Here is a 15,208-nt window from a genome sequence, read left to right on the forward strand (position 1 = left end):
AGAAAAATATATATTTTTCACAAAAGTAGTATACTGGGCCTTTACTAGTATTAGCAGATCGATTATAGACCTCTGTAGCATGGGCCAAAAAAAATGTTTCAGTATCTCTGCTTTTTGGAGTTGTTGCCCTGTCCCTTTCTCTGAGATTGACATTCTAATGGTTTCAGAAAGAACAAAACCCTGTCCTTAAACATTTACATCAAAATGTGCAAAGTTTTGGGTAAAGACACAAAACATCCACATCAAAGAAAATATTTATCTTGAACAAATAACATAGAAAACAGCCACTTTTTGTGCAGTATTAAAAAATCATCCTTACAAACAACTTAATGTAATTGTATTGTACATAGGCTGATCATTGAGTACATAGAGACAGCAAGTGGTTTGTGGTGATATGATGTGGCTCAGTTGGTAGTGCATGACACTTGCAATGCTAGGGTTGTGGGTTCAATTCCCACAGGGGACCAGTATAAATATGTATGCTTGGGATAAGAGTGTCTACTTTAAAGAAATGAATAGACCATTTCAGTTTTCACATAGAAAAAAAGTATTTCAAGAAACTGGAAAACATATATTAAGCAACTATTTTTATTTTCCACAATAATTATCAGATTAACTGTTTTGTACAGATAATAATCAGACTCAAATTACAAATGCTGGTAAAAACTGAAGTACATTTAGTTAACATTTTTCACAAAAGTAGTGCCCTGGGCTTTTACTAGTCCTATATTAGGGACCAGTTATATACCCCAAAACTACTTCCTGCTGCTGACACTTGACCAGATTAATGAAATGCTTGTTCTGGTTGAATAACAATTGAAAACTCATCAAAAGAGACTAAAAGCTTTGCATAATTGCAAAGTTTCCTATTTTTTCCTCTGATGTTCCTCATTCCAACACTCTTTTGCTGATTAGTATGGCTTAATAACAAGTTAGGCTATGCCACTTAAAATTATGTAAATGAGGTGGGATAATTTGTAAAAGAGGACGAAGGATTTCCTCTGCACAATAATTAAAACTGTACTGTCTCCTGTACTGTCCTCATAAATAACACAAACGGTCATCCTCAGCAAAGTCTGATACACACATATTGAGCAAGCAAATGGAAGACATGAGGTGCCTGCCTGCAATACTCTCCAAGAAATGCCCACCTATGCAAAAGCATGGTGATGCAACATCTGCAAAGAAAACTACATAATTGGTCTGCACACTAAGAGAAAACATAATTTATGTTGAAATGGATTGCACATTTGTCATCTAGGCAGAGTGTGCTTCATACTTCCACAAATGTCCATTTATCCTGGGCACACGGTTGTTAAGGAGCCAATTGGATTTCAGCAATTAGGTGGGTGATCCAGTACTCTCTGGGCCAGTTAAGACACCATTAATGCCTCTTTACGACAGCCATGATCTCACTCCCTCCACGGAGAAAGAGAGGATGAGGTCATAGCTGAACAGCAGCCCTCACCACCATCGCTACAATTCCCCCTCTCCTCCCCCGCAATACTCCCCAAATGACTTCTTCCAGACTGGTATGCCAGGAAGGAGGGACAGTGGGGAACAAAAGAGTGAAGTAGTGCAAGAAACAGAAGGAAAGGCAGAACCCCCTACAGAGAGAGGAGGACAAAGAAAATACCACATTTATTGATACGATGTTGTGTTTGCATAAACAATCTTCCATTTTTTTCTACCAAAGACTGAAATCAAATCCAGTTTAATGAAAATCGATGTGGTGGACAGACCTCTAACACAATCATCAATGAAGACCAGTGACAAAATACCAAATACTAATGCTTGGCATTTATCGCCCCCTTTTGGTGATTTGAACATACTGCATAAAGACGTCATTATGTGTCCATCATTCTCATAATGACACCTGTTAGATAATTTCTCTGATGAAGCTGTATGATGTGATACATGTAGGAGAAGCTGACCTGACTGTTTGGCTGGTGTGGTTTGTCTGTGCTGTTCCTGGGGTTGTATCTCTCCCTACAGTGCTCTGCTCTCCACCATCCACATAGCCACAGCCAACCTTCTGTGAAGAACACATTTCAGGTATAATTAAGTTAGCTTTGGAGAGTTACACACTGAACATCCAGTAGTTTCAATCAGATAGATACATATTTTAGTTCCAATATTTTAGTTGACTGTAAATTAGTGTAGGTCTATTTATTGTGTTATAATTGCCTGAAATTGGCACAAACTTGACAGCAAAAATGTGTGGGGCAGGGAAACATGAATACAAGCCAAATGTCATTTAAATTGCTCTGGACTTTTCTAACTTTATTAGTTTACACTGTGCAATGCCTACATGTTTCGAGCAGCCCACCATAGTCCCTGTGCCCAAGAGCGCCAAAGGGGGGTTGGGTTAAATGCGGAAGACGCATTTCAGCTAAAGGCATTCAGTTGTACAACTAACTAGGTATCCCCCTTTCCCCCTTATCTAACCTTTATTTAACTAGGCTAGTCAGTTAAGAACAAATTGTTATTTACAATGACGGCCTCCCAAAAGGTAAAAGGCCTCCTGCGGGGACGGGGACTGGGATTAAAATATAGGACAAAACACACATCAGGACAAGAGAGACAACACAACACTACATAAAGGGAGGCCTAAGACAACAACATAGCATGGCAGCAACACAACATGACAACAACATGGTAGCAACACAATATGGCAGCAGCACAACATGGTAGCAGCACAAAACAGGGTAAAAATATTTTGGGCACAGACAACAGCACAAAGGGGAAGAAGGTAGAGACAACAATATATCACGCAAAGCAGCCACAACTGTCAGGGAGAGTGTAAGAGTAAGATTGAGTCTTTGAATGAAGAGATCGAGATAATAACTGTCCAGTTTGAATGTTTGTTGCAGCTTGTTCAAGTCGCCCCGTAGAACCCACATCTGTAGCCATGAAGGACAATAACCTCACACTCAACGTCAACAAAACTAAGGAGATGATTGTGGACTTCAGGAAACAGCAGAGGGAACACCCCCCTATCCACATCGATGGAACAGTAGTGGAGAGGGTAGTAAGTTTTAAGTTCCTCGGCATACACATCACAGACAAACTGAATTGGTCCACTCACACAGACAGCATCGTGAAGAAGGCGCAGCAGCGCCTCTTCAACCTCAGGAGGCTGAAGAATTTCGGCTTGTCACCAAAAGCACTCACAAACTTCTACAGATGCACAATCGAGAGCATCCTGGCGGGCTGTATCACCGCCTGGTACGGCAACTGCTCCGCCCACATCCGTAAGGCTCTCCCGAGGGTAGTGAGGTCTGCACAACGTATCACTGGGGGCAAACTACCTGCCCTCCAGGACACCTACACCACCCGATGTTACAGGAAGGCCATAAAGATCATCAAGGACAACACCCACCCGAGCCACTGCCTGTTCACCCCGCTATCATCCAGAAGGCGAGGTCAGTACAGGTGCATCAAAGCTGGGACCGAGAGACTGAAAAACAGCTTCTATCTCAAGGCCATCATTTACATTACATTACATTTAAGTCATTTAGCAGACGCTCTTATCCAGAGCGACTTACAAATTGGTGAATTCACCTTCTGACATCCAGTGGAACAGCCACTTTACAATAGTGCATCTAAATCATTTAAGAGGGGGGGGTGAGAAGGATTACTTATCCTATCCTAGGTATTCCTTCCATCAGACTGTTAAACAGCAACCACTAACATTGAGTGGCTGCTGCCAACACACTGACTCAACTCCAGCCACTTCAATAATGGGAATTGATGGGAAAGGATGTAAAATATATCACTAGCCACTTTAAACAATGCTTCCTAATATAATGTTTACATACCCTACATTATTAATCTCATATGTATACATATATACTGTACTCTATCATCTACTGCATCCTTATGTAATACATGTATCACTAGCCACTTTAACTATGCCACTTTGTTTACATACTCATCTCATATGTATATACTGTACTCGATACCATCTACTGTATCTTGCCTATGCTGCTCTGCACCATCACTCATTCATATCTTTATGTACATATTCTTTATCCCCTTACACTGTGTATAAGAAATTAGTTTTGGAATTGTTAGTTAGATTACTTGTTGGTTATTACTGCATTGTTGGAACTGGAAGCACAAGCATTTTGCTACACTCGCATTAACATCTGCTAACCATGTGTATGTGACAAATGAAATTTGATTTGATTTGCTTTGATTTGAAATGCTTTGAAAGGCTAGTCATGGCTGACATCAACACCATAATCCCAGACACCCTGCACCCACTACAATTTGCATACTGCCCCAACAGATCCACAGATGACACAATCTCTATTGCACTCCACTTTTGCACCTGGACAAAACAACTGCTTGGATGCGCACAACTCCAACACTATCATTAAGTTTGCAAGCGACACAACGGTTTTATGGCTGATCACCGACGATGACAAGACAGCCTAATTGGAGGAAGTCAGAGACCTGGCAGTGTGGTTTCAGAACAACAACCTCTCAGTCAACGTCAACAAGGCAAAGGAGCTGATCGTGGACTACAGGAAACGGATAGCCGAGCACGCCCCCATCCACATCGACAGGGCTGTAGTGGAGCAGGTCGAGAGCTTCAAGTTCATCGGTGTCCACATCCCTAAGGAATTATCATGGTCCACACACACCAACACAGTTGTGAAGAGGGCACGACAACGCCTCTTCCCCCTCAGGAGGCTGAAAAGATTTGGCATGGGATCTCAGATCCTCAAAAAGTTATATAGCTGCCCCATTGAGAGCATCTTGACTGGTTGCATCACCGCTTGGTATGGCAACTGCTTGGTATGGCAACTGCTTGGTATGGCAACTGCTTGGTATGGCAACTGCTTGGTATGGCAACTGCTTGGTATGGCAACTGCTTGGTATGGCAACTGCTTGGTATGGCAACTGCTTGGTATGGCAACTGCTTGGCATGCGACCGCAAGGCGCTACAGAGGGTCATGCGTACAGCACAGTACATCACTGGGGCAGAACTCCCTGCCATCCAGGACCTCTGTACCAGGACTTGTCACAGGAAGGCCCTAAAGTTATAAACGATTGTCTCTGCTACCGCACGGCACGGCACGGCACGGCAAGTCCGGAACCAACAGGATCCTGAACTGCTTCAACACCTAAGCCATTAGACTGCTGAATAGCTACCGGGACGATCTGCGTTGACCTTTTTTGCACTAACTCTTTTAACTCATAACATATACTGCTGTTACTGTTTATTATATATCCTATTGTCTAGTCACTTTATCTCTATGTACATACAATTGATGTTGGCAGTTTACATACACTTAGGTTGGAGTCATTAAAACCTGTTTTTCAACCACTCCACAAATTTCTTGTTAATTAACAAACTATAGTTTTGGCCAGTTAGGACATCTACTATGTGCATGACACAAGTAATTTTTCCAACAATTGTTTACAGACAAATTATTTCACTTATAATTCACTGTATCACAATTCCAGTGGGTCAGACATTTACATACACTAAGTTGACTGTGCCTTAAAACAGCTTCGAAAATTCCAGAAAGTGATGTCATGGCTTTAGAAGCTTCTGATAGGCTAATTGACATCATTTGAGTCAATTGGATATGTACCTGTAGATGTATTTTAAGGCCTACCTTCAAACTCACTGCTTCTTTGCTTGACATCATGGGAAAATCAAAAGAAATCAGCCAAGACCTCAGAAAAAAAAATTGTAGACCTCCACAAGTCTGTTTTATCCTTGGGAGCAATTTCCAAATGCCTGAAGGTACCACCTTCATCTGTACAAACAATAGTAGGCAAGTATAAACACCATGGGACCACGCAGCCGTCATACATCCTATAGAACATTTGTGGGCAGAACTGAAAAAGTGTGTGTGAGCAAGGAGGCCTACAAAGCTGACTCAGTTACACCAGCTCTGTCAGGAGGAATGGGCCAACATTCACCCAACTTATTGTGGGAAGCTTGTGAAAGGCTACCTAAAATGTTTGACCCAAGTTAAACAATTTAAAGGCAATGCTACCAAATACTAATTGAGTGTATGTAAACTTCTGACCCACTGGGGATGTGATGAAAGAAATAAAAGCTGAAATAAATTATTCTTTCTACTATTATTCTGACATTTCACATTTTTAAAATAAAGTGGTGATCCTCCCTGACCTAAAACAGGGAATATTTATTTATTTATTTCACCTTTATTTAACCAGGTAGGCAAGTTGAGAACAAGTTCTCATTTACAATTGCGACCTGGCCAAGATAAAGCAAAGCAGTTCGACACATACAACGACACAGAGTTACACATGGAGTAAAACAAACATACAGTCAATAATACAGTATAAACAAGACTATATACGATGTGAGCAAATGAGGTGAGATAAGGGAGGTAAAGGCAAAAAAAGGCCATGGTGGCAAAGTAAATACAATATAGCAAGTAAAACATTGGAATGGTAGATTTGCAATGGAAGAATGTGCAAAGTAGAAATAAAAATAATGGGGGGTGCAAATGAGCAAAATAAATAAATAAATTAAATACAGTAGGGAAAGAGGTAGTTGTTTGGGCTAAAATATAGGTGGGCTATGTATAGGTGCAGTAATCTGTGAGCTGCTCTGACAGTTGGTGCTTAAAGCTAGTGAGGGAGATAAGTGTTTCCAGTTTCAGTGCTTTTTGTAGTTCATTCCAGTCATTGGCAGCAGAGAACTGGAAGGAGAGGCGGCCAAAGAAAGAATTGGTTTTGGGGGTGACTAGAGAGATATACCTGCTGGAGCGTGTGCTACAAGTGGGAGATGCTATGGTGACCAGCGAGCTGAGATAAGGGGGGACTTTACCTAGCAGGGTCTTGTAGATGACATGGAGCCAGTGGGTCTGGCGACGAGTATGAAGCGAGGGCCAGCCAACGAGAGCGTACAGGTCGCAATGGTGGGTAGTATATGGGGCTTTGGTGACAAAACGGATTGTACTGTGATAGACTGCATCCAATTTGTTGAGTAGGGTATTGGAGGCTATTTTGTAAATGACATCGCCAAAGTCGAGGATTGGTAGGATGGTCAGTTTTACAAGGGTATGTTTGGCAGCATGAGTGAAGGATGCTTTGTTGCGAAATAGGAAGCCAATTCTAGATTTAACTTTGGATTGGAGATATTTGATATGGGTCTGGAAGGAGAGTTTACAGTCTAACCAGACACCTAAGTATTTGTAGTTGTCCACGTATTCTAAATCAGAGCCGTCCAGAGTAGTGATGTTGGACAGGTGGGCATGTGCGGGTAGCGATCGGTTGAAGAGCATGCATTTAGTTTTACTTGTATTTAAGAGCAATTGGAGGCCACGGAAGGAGAGTTGTATGGCATTGAAGCTTGCCTGGAGGGTTGTTAACACAGTGTCCAAAGAAGGGCCAGAAGTATACAGAATGGTGTTGTCTGCGTAAAGGTGAAGAATCAACAACAAGTGGGACACAATCATGAAGTGGAACGACATTTATTGGATATTTCAAACTTTTTTAACAAATCAAAACTGAAAAATTGGGCGTGCAAAATTATTCAGCCCCTTTACTTTCAGTGCAGCAAACTCTCTCCAGAAGTTCAGTGAGGATCTCTGAATGATCCAATGTTGACCTAAATGACTAATGATGATAAATACAATCCACCTGTGTGTAATCAAGTCTCCGTATAAATGCACCTGCACTGTGATAGTCTCAGAGGTCCGTTAAAAGCGCAGAGAGCATCATGAAGAACAAGGAACACACCAGGCAGGTCCGAGATACTGTTGTGAAGAAGTTTAAAGCCGGATTTGGATACAAAAAGATTTCCCAAGCTTTAAACATCCCAAGGAGCACTGTGCAAGCGATAATATTGAAATAGAAGGAGTATCAGACCACTGCAAATCTACCAAGACCTGGCCGTCCCTCTAAACTTTCAGCTCATACAAGGAAAAGACTGATCAGAGATGCAGCCAAGAGGCCCATGATCACTCTGGATGAACTGCAGAGATCTACAGCTGAGGTGGGAGACTCTGTCCATAGGACAACAATCAGTCGTATATTGCACAAATCTGGCCTTTATGGAAGAGTGGCAAGAAGAAAGCCATTTCTTACAGATATCCATAAAAAGTGTTGTTTAAAGTTTGCCACAAGCCACCTGGGAGACACACCAAACATGTGGAAGAAGGTGCTCTGGTCAGATGAAACCAAAATTGAACTTTTTGGCAACAATGCAAAACGTTATGTTTGGCGTAAAAGCAACACTGCTCAACCCCTTGAACACACCATCCCCACTGTCAAACATGGTGGTGGCAGCATCATGGTTTGGGCCTGCTTTTCTTCAGCAGGGACAGGGAATATGGTTAAAATTGATGGGAAGATGGATGGAGCCAAATACAGGACCATTCTGGAAGAAAACCTGATGGAGTCTGCAAAAGACCTGAGACTGGGATGGAGATTTGTCTTCCAACAAGACAATGATCCAAAACATAAAGCAAAATCTACAATGGAATGGTTCAGAAATAAACATATCCAGGTGTTAGAATGGCCAAGTCAAAGTCCAGACCTGAATCCAATCGAGAATCTGTGGAAAGAACTGAAAACTACTGTTCACAAATGCTCTCCATCCAACCTCACTGAGCTCGAGCTGTTTTGCAAGGAGGAATGGGAAAAATTTTCAGTCTCTCGATGTGCAAAACTGATAGAGACATACCCCAAGCGACTTACAGCTGTAATCGCAGCAAAAGTTGGCGCTACAAAGTATTAACTTATTGGGGCTGAATAATTTTGCACGCCCAATTTTTCAGTTTTTGATTTGTTAAAAAAGTTTGAAATATCCAATAAATGTCGTTCCACTTCATGATTGTGTCCCACTTGTTGTTGATTCTTCATAAAAAAATACAGTTTTATATCTTTATGTTTGAAGCCTGAAATGTGGCAAAAGGTCGCAAAGTTCAAGGGGGCCGAATACTTTCGCAAGGCACTGTAGCCTCACTACTGTATAGAGTCTGTCTTTTTACTGTTTTATTTCTTTACTTACTTATTGTTCACCTAATACCTTTTTTGCACTATTGGTTAGAGCCTGTATGTAAGCATTTCACTGTAAGGTTTACACCTGTTGTATTCAGCGCACATGACAAATAAACTTTGATTTGATTCAAAGCTAGGTTTCCCTCCATTTGGAGACAGATTTTCATGCGAATACGATAAAATGCACATGAAGAAAATATGCGCATTTTCACACACAAACTTGTTGCTGATAAAAAGCAGTGTGTGAGGACGTAGTTCAGTGCATGAGGACGTAGTTCAGTGCGCGAGGACGTAGTTCAGCGCGCGAGGACGTAGTTCACCCCAAAATGAAATGTAAATGTTCATGTGCCAAATAAAAATGCAAAATTCAATCTGTTTCCATTACATTTTCGCCCCATAATTTTGTCACAAACACTGCTGCCTTAAATAGCAAATGTGCCTACTCTAGTATTGGAACAAGTGCTCGAGCCAACAGCTCGCAAATACAGTGCTGGTAGGCTAGTCTACATGATTAGATTATTATGCATAAAACAACAATATTTTTATTTGTCAAATGGCAGTCAAGCATTGATCATCATGTCACCAGAATAATACCCTCAATATTTATTAGAAAGGAGCATCAAACTCAAGCACTTTCAACCCCCATTGAAGTTAATCAGAATTTATTTAATCTGTAGCCTAATAAACTGCATGGTTTCCTGAGTTATAGTGGGAGGACCACACACAACATATTATTGCGTGTCTCCAAGGTTACTTCTAAAAAAAAGCACCGTCCTCTCACTGTCAACTGCTTTATTTTCAGCAAACTTAACATCTGTAAATATTTGTATGAACATAACAAGAGTCAACAACTGAGATATAAACTGAACAAGTTCCACAGACATGTGACTAACAGAAATGGAATAATGTGTCCCTGAACAAAGTGGGTTCAAAATCAAAAGTAACCGTCAGTATCTGGTGTGGCCACCAGCTGCATTAAGTACTGCAGTGCATCTCCTCATGGACTGCACCAGATTTGCCGGTTCTTGCTGTGAGATGTTACCCCACTCTTCCACCAAGGCACCTGCAAGTTCCCGGACATTTTGAGGGGGAATGGCCCTAGCCCCCACCCTCCGATCCAACAGGTCCTAAACGTGCTCAATGGGATTGAGATCCGGGCTCTTCGCTGACCATGGCAGAACACTAACATTCTTGTCTTGCTGGAAATCATGCACAGAACGAGCAGTATGGCTGGTGGCATTGTCATGCTGGAGGGTCATGTCAGGATGATCCTGCAGGAAGGGTACCACATGAGGGAGGAGGATGTCTTCCCTGTAACGCACAGCATTGAGATTGCCTGCAATGACAACAAGCTCAGTCCGATGATGCTGTGACACACCGCCCCAGACCATGATGGACCCTCCACCCCCAAATCGATCCCGCTCCAGAGTACAAGCCTCAGTGTAACGCTCATTCCTTCGACGATAAACGCTAATCCGACCATCATCCCTGGTGAGACAAAACCGTGACTCATCAGTGAAGAGCACTTTTTACCAGTCCTGTCTGATCCAACGACGGTGGGTTTGTGCCCATAGGCGACGTTGTTGCCGGTGATGTCTGGTGAGGACCTGTCTTACAACAGGCCTACAAGCCCTCAGTCCAGCCTCTCTCAGCCTATTGCGGACAGTCTGAGCACTGATGGAGGGATTGTGCGTTCCTGGTGTAACTCAGGCAGTTGTTGCCATCCTGTATCTGTCCCGCTGTTCTGATGTTCGGATGTACTGATCCTGTGCAAGTGTTGTTGCACATGGTCTGCCACTGTGCGGATGATCAGCTGTCCGTCCTGTCTCCCTGTAGCACTGTTGTAGGCGTCTCACAGTACAGACATTGCAATTTATTCCCTGGCCACATCTGCAGTCCTCATGAATCCTTGCAGCATGCCTAACAGGCTGAGTACACCACTAATTTATGAAAGTTGCAATCGCAATATAAAGTCAATAGAATAAAAGGCCTGGAAGGAAGAGAGATGACTAGAAATGATTCGGTTGAACGTTTTATGTGTGGATTAATTGGCGGAGTAGAGGACCTTGTGCATTTCAGGTAAAATAACAACTCAATGTTTATATCCCAGGACAAATTAGCTAGCAACAGCAAGCTAGCTAAATAGGACAAATTAGCCATACATGTTTAATGCTTTTCGACCTGTCCCCAAATTAATAGATTTGGTTCAGAGTTTGTTTTGATATTTTAACCTGCATGTTGTGATCGCGTTTGGTGTGGGGTGACAAAATACATTTATGCACGATGGCGCACACGTGCAGCCGGTTTGGGTTCCGTGTAAGGTACGTTCTTCCAGATGAGCAGAGACTCTGGGCATCTTTCTTTTGGTGTTTTTCAGAGTCAGTAGAAAGGCCACTTTAGTGTCCTAAGTTTTCATAACTGTGACCTTAATTGCCTACCGTCTGTAAGCTGTTAGTGTCTTAATGTCCCTTCCACAGGTGCATGTTCATTAATTGTTTATGGTACGTTGAACAAACATGGGAAACTGAGTTTAAACCCTTTATAATGAAGATCTGAGAAGTTATTTGGATTTTTACGAATTATCTTTGAAAGACAGGGTCCTGAAAAATGGTTTCTTTTTTTGCTGAGTTTGTATGACAAGTTATTATATCAATATTTGAGCATAAAGGCGTTTACACTACCATTTTTTTCATAACTAATTTTACCGACATAAATAGATCCTACCATGTCAAACGAACAAATGTTTCCCTTTTTTAATGTATTTTTAAAATATTATAATTATAATTATTTGTAGTATTTAAAATAAAAAAAAATAAAACAAAGAAATTATCTGTCGGCCTGTATAAAATTGTATCGACACTTCCTCTTTCCATCACAGCTGTCGTGAATTTGTTTTAATAAGGTACAACTTTACTAGCATAAAAACTCTGTACGGAAACGTGGTTAGAGTTACAATTTGGGATATGCCGCAAGACAAACTGCAATGCAGTAAAACATGCTTTATAGCAATAAACCAGCATTGAACTAGATTATTTATAAAGAGAAATTAGCCTACACTAATTTGAGATGAAATATGAATATTTGTCCTTATTTGATACATATGAGTTATTCCAATGTTTACATAAAAAATACATACGACACTAAATCTGTCATCTACCCCCGCCAATCAAACTCTGATCCAACCTCTTGCGCATAGGTGATTGGAGGATCTAGAAGAAAGGGCAGGTGCCTTTGAAAGTCCCAACATGATCAGTGGTGTACGTTGCGATTTTTATTTTATTTTTTATTTTACCTTAATTTTACTAGGCAAGTCAGTTAAGAACAAATTCTTATTTTCAATGAACATAGCGATAGCAGGCGACTCATGGGGCCGAAGCAACCCCTTCCTACTACATGTACATTACCTATTCATTACCACTTTAATAATAATCAGTGTGAACTACATGTATTTCAACTAGTAATTGAACTACATTTTGCAGTAGCTTGGTGGTAGTTGAACTCAATTCAAATATAAGTAGTGTTTCCAGTAGTTAATAACTTTTTTTTGTCAAGTAGCAGTGTAGCTAACTAGGATACTTGGAACTATGCACTACTATTCATGCAAAAATCTAATCTGGATGAAGTAGTCTATGACATTACAGATTTACAAAGGATAATTTTTCCCCAAAGTAGTTTGGATGTAGTGAACTACTTTTTCAAAGTAACTTTAGTTAACTAAAATATACATTTTTAATAAGGTTAGCTTTAGTGTAAGCGTAAATTATTTTTGTGTGAAATAATTTGTAGCTTGGTAAACTATATTTTTAGTGTAGCTTCCCCAACACTGATAAAAACTGTAAATGTATTGGTTATTTTTCCCAAAAGGCAAAATGCTTCATAAATGAAACTGAGAATTTCTCTGTCTCGATGATGGCATTCTAAAAAATATGTAAGGCATAATCAATGAGGGGCTATGCATTCTATATGGAAAATAATGAACAAAATGGAAGGTGTGTTCCACAATGCGCTAATATACTGTGCATTATACGGAAATGACGCATGCTGTAAAATGCCCTTTAAGCCAATCAGAAACTAGTATTTAACAATGCCATGGTATGGTGGTTATCACACGACTCCATCAAACCGGGTTATTGTTGTATTGTAGGTTATGCAAAGGGACACCTGTTTGAATGCATGTTAAAGCTAGCAACCCATGTGTTGAAATGCTATGGTGAGTGGAATAATTGATGTATTTCTTTTCAGAGTTTCACTTTTCTGGGTGCCAAGTGCAGTAAGCCAAAATGAAGAACCTCAAGGCAAAATTGAAGAGGAATGAGGTAGGAGTTGGAGAATCTCTCTTACAAAACCATCCAACCATGCACTGATATCTACAATATCAGTGCATTTAGAGTTTGGAGATAGCAGATTACATATCAGATTACATTTAGAGTTTGGAGGTAGCAGATTACATATCAGATTACATTTAGAGTTTGGAGGTGTATTCATGTGCAGTAAAACTTCTTACTCAAACTTTCTTTGAACCTGGCATTGATTGCTATGTGTGGTGCTAGACTCTTCTCAGGTGGCTAATTGTGTGTAGGTCCCCGTGCTGACAGACAGTGTGTGTGTGTGTGTGTGTGGGGGTATCACTGAGCAGTATCACTGAGCAGCAGGAGAGCAGGCCAATCTGCTGTAACCAGAGTTCTCAGGTAGCCTTTAATTATTCAACTCATACACACTCACACAATAATCCTTATTTTCCTTCTGTCGTCACCATCTCATTATGCAGGTGGTTTTAATGTGACATGTGAGAGTGAAAATAAAGTAATCAATCGCAAGACAAGAATTCTGTACAAATGCCGTGTATATACTTAAATGTCTACGCAACAGAAGCTGGTTGCGATAGCTTTGTGTGGCTATGCTATAGGTTAAAGTACAGTTAGCTCTACTGTAAGCTCTGAGTAGAAATGTAACTCCTGTGTGCCTTGACCTGTTTTAGTGAGATATCCCCATAGCCAGAGTGATATGACTGCTTTGCTGGGGTGTAGCTGAGAGAGAACAGAGTAAGTTATTAATTAATCAATCAATGATTTACACTCTCACTGGGAGGGATGCTGAGATTTTCATTTAGAGACTGGGGGAGAGTGAGAGAGAAGGGGGTGGGGGAGGGAGAGAAGGGGGCTCACACACCATATTGAAGAACCTCTTTAGGTTCTAGGTAGAAGTCTTTTGAGTTCCATGTAGAACCCTCTGTGTGGAAAGGGTTCTACATGGAACCCAAATTAGTTCTACCTGGATCCAAAAGGGTTCTACTTAGAACCAAAAGGGGTTCTTCAAAGGGTTCTCCGAGGTATGGGGACAGCCAAATAACCTCTTTTGATTTTCAATAGCAACTTTCTTTCTAAGAGTGTAGCTTATCATCCATCTTAATGTTTCTCACAATGTTGGTCACATACACACACGAGACACATAATCACACTGTAGGGAATAGGACCAGCCTACTTTACTTGCTACTAATGTTGGTATACCCTGTCCTATTTTCTACTAACTTAACCATTTGATACAACTTTGTACACTGTACAAAACATTAAGACCCCCCCACCCTCATGGGGCATGGACTCTTCAAGATGTTGAAAGCATTCCACTGGGATAATGGCCCATCTTGACTACAATGCTTCCCACAGTTGTGCCAAGTTGACTGGATGTCCTTTGGGTCATGGACCATTCTTGTTACACAGGAAACTGTTGACCGTGAAAAACCCAGCCGCGTTGTAGTTGTTGACACACACCGGTGTGCCTGGCACCTACTACCATACCCCATTCAAAGACACTTAAACCTTTTGTCTTGCCCATTCACCCTCTGAATGGCACATATTCACAATCCATGTCTCAATTGTCACAAGGCTTAAAAATCAGTCTTTAGCCTGTCTCCTCCCCTTCATCTACATTGATTGTGTTGCTGCCATGCTGTGTTATTGTCTTAGGTCTCTCTTTATGTAGTGTTGTGATGTCTCTCTTGTCGTGATGTTTGTTTTGTTCTACATTTTTACAGTTGAAGTCAGAAGTTTACATACACTTAGATTGGAGTCATTAAAACTCGTTTTTCAACTACTCCGCACATTTCTTGTTGACAAACTATAGTTTTGGCAAGTTGGTTAGGACATCTACTTTGTGCATGACACAAGTCATTTTTCCAACAATTGTTTACAGACAGATTATTTCACTGTAT

The sequence above is a fragment of the Oncorhynchus masou genome, chromosome 15 (assembly GCF_036934945.1).
Source record: "Oncorhynchus masou masou isolate Uvic2021 chromosome 15, UVic_Omas_1.1, whole genome shotgun sequence".
Lineage (NCBI taxonomy): Eukaryota > Metazoa > Chordata > Actinopteri > Salmoniformes > Salmonidae > Oncorhynchus > Oncorhynchus masou.